Source organism: Pan troglodytes, chromosome 7 (assembly GCF_028858775.2).
Source record: "Pan troglodytes isolate AG18354 chromosome 7, NHGRI_mPanTro3-v2.0_pri, whole genome shotgun sequence".
NCBI classification, from domain to species: Eukaryota; Metazoa; Chordata; class Mammalia; order Primates; family Hominidae; genus Pan; species Pan troglodytes.
The window spans coordinates 31,842,160-31,847,862 of NC_072405.2; the positions used below are offsets into that span (position 1 = coordinate 31,842,160).

Here is a 5,703-nt window from a genome sequence, read left to right on the forward strand (position 1 = left end):
AAGAGCCCCCGTCCCCAGCGGCTAGATGCTCACACATGGACGATCTACTCTCCTGACTGTGGCTCATCAGGCTGGTGCTACCATCTGTGGTTGTAAAGGTCCAAAGAGGGCTACGGAAAGGACAGGTGGGCTGGAAGGAATGTGGAGAATGACCCCAGGACAGGGGAGGAGGAGACTGGCCTCATCAATCCAGTTCACAGCCGGGAAAAGTGCAGGAAGACAGACAAATGACCCCAATGTGGGCGAAGGACACACCTCCAAGGACCGGAGCCGCAGAGTCCACGTGACAAGGAGACCCAGGATAGAAACACTGTGCGGAGGACACGGTGTCAACCTCGGAAGGGGCCTCCTATGCTTTCCACACCAAATTCCCCCACGGGAGAAACCCTGCCACAAGGCCCAGGAAACCACAGACCCCAAGCCAACTGTGCCTAGCACAGACACCAAGGAATGACGGCGATGCCGGTGACGCCAGGAGGACTTGGCCCCTAGCCGCATCATCGGCTGTATGATGATCGGTGTGTCTGCGGCCTCCCTCTCGTCAGACTGCAGCCTTGGGGGACACGTAGAACTCTGTCTCCTCGCCCTCAGGGGCCTTGAGCTTACACTTCCCGCAGCACAGCAGCGGTTGAAGCAGCACCGCAGACAGCAGCAGCAGTAGCAGCAGGTGAGGAGGCTGCAGAAGACAAACAGGGCCTTGGCTCACCCGCTGGACAGCACGAGGTAGGTGTTCACGTTCTCTTCCCCAAACTGTTCGGCCAGGTAGAGCCCCAGCGAGCCGTAGTTGTCATAGATGTTCCTTTTTGTCATGTCCGTCAGGATGGCTTGGGCCTTGTTGATCTCCTTAAACTTGTCTGCGGCCTCCGGGTTGTCAGGGTTCTTGTCGAAGTGATATTTCAAGGCAAGTTTCCGATAGGACTTTTTAATGTCATCTGAGGTTGTGTTCTTGTCCAGCCCAAGACTGTGGCACAATGATTCCCCAGAGGTAGACAGTGAACGCTGTCTCTGGTCTGCCCTGTTAGGCTAATCTGCCCATCCGCCCGACCTCCCCTGGCTCCATGGCTCCTGCTCCCCGCTCTGCGACGCTGCTGGGCAGTGGCCAACGCACTCCTCAGCCTGGAGACCCTGGGTGGCGGCCGCAGCGGCAATGGCAGAGGGCGCGGGTGCAGCGCCCACAGCGGCAGCAGCAGCGGAGATGCCGCAATTATTTTAAAATAAAAAAATACCTACTCTATGGAAGGGAGATTGATGAGTTGAGTTTCTCTCTTCCTGGGGTTGGGTGGAGACAGGACTGATAAACTGCTGTCCTTATTCAAGGGCCTCAAGGCCCTACCCCCAGAGTAGAGGCTCCCTCGTTCCGAGTTGTCACATAAAACAAACTCCTTCCAGCCAGATGCAGCCGGGGCCCTTGAAAGCTCAGCTCAGGATGTGGGTCTCTCCTAGGGTTGCTGGAGATCTTCAGGAAGATAGGGAGTGGCCTTCTCTCAGCACTTTCTTCCTCAGCCTGCCCCAGCCACAAAAGTCCCCTGTCAGGTTCATTACCACCTTCTCCTATTCCCTTCCTGTGAATGCTTCTGTCAGCAGTTTTTTTGGTAATGATGATGGTGATGGGTGATAATAGCTTCCTGAGTTCTTATGACAGGCCAATCATGTTACACAGAGCATTTCTGAGAATCTTCACAACGTTCAGTATGTACACACCTTATGAGACATGCACAGTTCTCCTCATTTTACGGAGGAGAAAGCTGAGATTTAGAGATAAATTGATTTCCTCTAGATCACATTGACAGTTACTGGCAGATCTAACTGACTAGCTCCAAGTCCTTGCTCTTAGCCCTGTCTTGATGTCTTAACCCTCCACTTGAACTTTAGCCTGTAATGCTGTCTTCTCCTCCTGCAGGAACCAGCCCATTATTTAAGGTGGACGTGACTTTTTTTTTTTTTTTTCTCCAGGCTGGAATGCAGTGGTGCGATCGCGATCTCGGCTTATTGCAACCTCTGCCTCCCGGGTTCAAGCAATTCTCCTGCCTCAGCCTCCTGAGTAGCTGGGATTACTGGCATGCGCCACCATGCCTGGCTAATTTTTGTTTGCTTGTTTTTGTTTTTTGTTTTTTTGAGACTGAGATTTGCTCTTGTTGCCCAGGCTAGAGTACAGTGGTGCGATCTTGGCTCACCACAACCTCCACCTCCCGGGTTCAAGCAATTCTCCTGCCTCAGCCTTCCTGAGTAGCTGGAATTACAGGCATGCGCCACCATGCCCAGCTAATTTTGTATTTTTAGTAGAGATGGGGTTTCTCCATGTTGGTCAGGCTGGTCTCGAACTCCTGACCTCAGATGATCCGCCAGCCTCGGCCTCCCAAAGTGTTGGGATTACAGGCGTGAGCCACTGCGCCTGGCCTATTTTTGTTTTTTTTTGAAATGGAGTCTTGCTCTGTCGCCAGGCTGGAGTGCAGTGGTGCCATCTCGGCTCACTGCAACCTCTGTCTCCTGGGCTCAAGTGATTCTCCTGCCTCAGCCTCCCGAGCAGCTAGGACTACAGGCGCGCACCACCACACCCAGCTAAGTTTTGTATTTTTAGTAGAGACGGGGTTTCACCATGTTGGCCAATCTCTTAACCTCCTGATCAGCCCACCTCGGCCTCCCAAAGTGCTAGGATTATAGGCGTGAGTCACTGCGCTGGGCCTAATTTTTTATTTTTAGTAGAGATGGGGTTTCGCCATGTTGGCCAGGCTGGTCTCAAACCCCTGACCTCAAGTGATCTGCCTGCCTCGGCCTCTCAAAGTGCTGGGATTACCAGCATGAGCCACTGCGCTCGGCTTGGACGTGACTTTCTTATATCATTCTCCAGCCATCATTCTCCAGGTACCCTTCTTCCTGTACCTCCCTGAGATCTGGGGCAGTAGTTTCAGTAGCGTGTGTGTGTGTGTGTGTGTGTGTGTGTGTACACCTCTGTATTTCATATACACACTCCAATTATAGCCTCCCATTATCCACTGAATGACATTTAAAGGATGAAATTGAAGTGACTTGGACAAAAGTCATAAAGCTTCTGTGCACAAAATACATATTTGTTGTTGTCTGTATACGTGTCTCATGTGGGCAGAAGGTGCCCGACTTTTCCCTGTATCAGCCTGCAGCACCTCAAGGAGTGCCTGGCACATCACGTGGACTCAATAAAAATTTTCTAAATAAATGAATGAAAGAAAAAACTGAATATTTTAATGATATCAGAATCTTAAAGTTTCAGTTTCTTCATCTGTAAAATAGGTATGATTATTTTCTCTCCCGCTAGATTGAAAGCTTCTTAAGGGTGGGGAATGGATTGTATTCCGGGTCGTGTCCCTAACACCAGGCGCACTGCTAGGGACATAGGATGTACTCAATCAAAGTCAACTGGCCAAAGTGAATTCCCTGAAACTCCCAGGAGAGGTCTGAGAATGGAAGAAGTAAGGCCTAGAACATGCCCTGGACCCACCTTCCTTCCTTCCTCCCTCCTTCCCTCCCTCCCTGACTCTCTTTCTCCCTTTCTCCCTTTCTCCCTTCTTTCCCTTCCTTCCCTTTCTTCCCTTCCCTCCCTTCCCCCCCTTCCTTTCCTTTCTTTCTTTCCTTTCTTTCTTTATTTGCTTTCTTTCGACGGAGTCTTGCTCTGTTGCCCAGGCTGGAGTGCACTGGCGCGATCTCTGCTCACTGCAACCTTCACCACCTGGGTTCACGCAATTCTCCTGCCTCAGCCTCCCGAGTAGCTGGGATTACAAGCATCCGCCACTACCCCGGGCTAATTTTTGTATTTTTTTTTTTTTTTAGTAGAGACGGGGTTTTACCATGTTGGCCAGGATGGTCTTGAACTCCTGACCTCAGGTGATCCACCTGCATCAGCCTCCCAAAGTGCTGGGATTACAGGCGTGAGCCCCTGGGCCCAGCCGCCCTGCACATTTCTTAGAGAAGAACATTTTGGTGTTAAATTATTGAAATGAATTGTATTATCTGCCCCCTTACTGCAGAGTCTCATGTGCGAAGTCCAGGGAAAAGTGGTCCCTGGAACCCAAAACCAAGCCTTGTGGATCCCAAAGCCAATTTCCTCATTCCTACTGGTTTCCTTTTTATTCTGCCTCCATTAAAATGTCAGATGCCTCCAGTGTGATCATTATCTCACTGCTTATTATCAGGGATAAGCAGAGGTTCACTGAGTGCAGGTAGAAGGCACAGGATTAACACCTGGAAGGGGGCCTGCTTCAGGAGTTGGAAGAAACGCCTGCCAAACCTCACCTGTCAGCCAGGGCCATGCGGCCAGAAGCTGTTTTCTGAGCTCACCTAGGCATTAGCACCTTGGTTGTTGACCCCTGGGAGGAGATTTCTTAAAAGTACCTTGCAACCATTTTATCCCTCTGCCATTATTTTTTTTCCAGGGGTGAGAGGAGAATTCTGCCCCCATAGCTTGTCAACATCTCTTCAGCTTGGTGGCCCACCCAGTCCACCCAGCAGAGCGACCTGCCCCACACCAGTGGCTCGCATGGGCCTTCTTATCTCCTTGGCCCAGCTGAATCTTGGTGAGCTGGTAGCGAGTTATGATCTGGGCATCCTGGAGGAGCCAGCTTCCAGGGTAGCATCAATTGCTGGGAGGGGTCTGTGGTCTGGAAGTCACATCTAGAGGTATGCAGCAAAGCCAGGTCCAGGCAAACACTATTGCCTTGGAGTTGCCTGAAGGGATAATGAGCGTGGCAGGAGGGTGTGGGAGGAAAAGGGAATAGTGGCCCCGCCCATTTCACCTTGGTGCCAGGGTGGAGTTCACAGACTAATTACAGGTGAAGGAGCTTAAGGCTTTCCACATTGCTTTCTTCCTCCTCTGTCTGCCTCACCTTCTCCTTCAGAACCACCAGGACCTACAGCAGTCCCACGGTGCTCTCCAGTCTCAGGGTTGGTGGCCAGCATGGTGTCCCTGTGCTTTACCATGTCTTTCCATTATGTTTTCATTGTTTCTTTTCCTGCCCCATCTTGGTGCCCAGTAAGCCTACCCCCCCCATTACAAAAATAACTACAACAAAAATAATTTAATACTGATGAGGCACGTCAGGCATGCAGTATCTTATTACATTGTCAAACCACGTGGATTGGGTATGTCATGCCCATTTTATAGCTGGGGAAATTGAGCCCTGGAGAAATTGAGAAACTTGTCCAAGGCCACCCAGCTGGTAAGTGGCTGGCCAGAGCCCCCACCCACACCTGCCCATGTGGGCCTGCTTCAAGGTCTGGATCACTCTGGCATCTTCCCAACTCAAATCCACCAGTTCTTCATTCCATCAGTCAGCCCTCCCAATCAGCAAGTGACCAAGGAATCCCACCATGGGCCTGGGCACTTGAGGGGACATGAAAGAAGGCCAAGCCATGGCCTCTGCCCAAGAGGAGCTGAGGAGCTGGCTGAGGAGACAAGAAAAACACCCATAGAACAGTGAGGGAAGAAGCCAGACAGTGCTGAGATGATTCGATTTGCATTTGATGGCTACAGAGCTGGAGTCAGAGACTTAGCTTCGCACACATCCCCTGTGTGAGCGATGCCAAACCACTGCCCTTCTCCGGATCTCAGTTTCCCTGTCTGCAAAATGAGGGGGTTGTTCTAGAAGATTGTACGTATACAAATCATACTTGCCTGTGATCAAGGGAGCATAACCCTCTTAACGGGAAAGTGGAGAAACTGAGGCCCCGGGA

The 5,703-nt window shown here is 51.2% G+C and overlaps 1 pseudogene; it reads right to left on the reverse strand.

Moving 5' to 3' along the window:
- Window positions 1-66: 66 nt before the first annotated feature.
- LOC134810647 (dnaJ homolog subfamily C member 5-like) lies at window positions 67-4,950 on the reverse strand (annotated as a pseudogene).
- Between the last annotated feature and the right edge of the window lie 753 nt (window positions 4,951-5,703).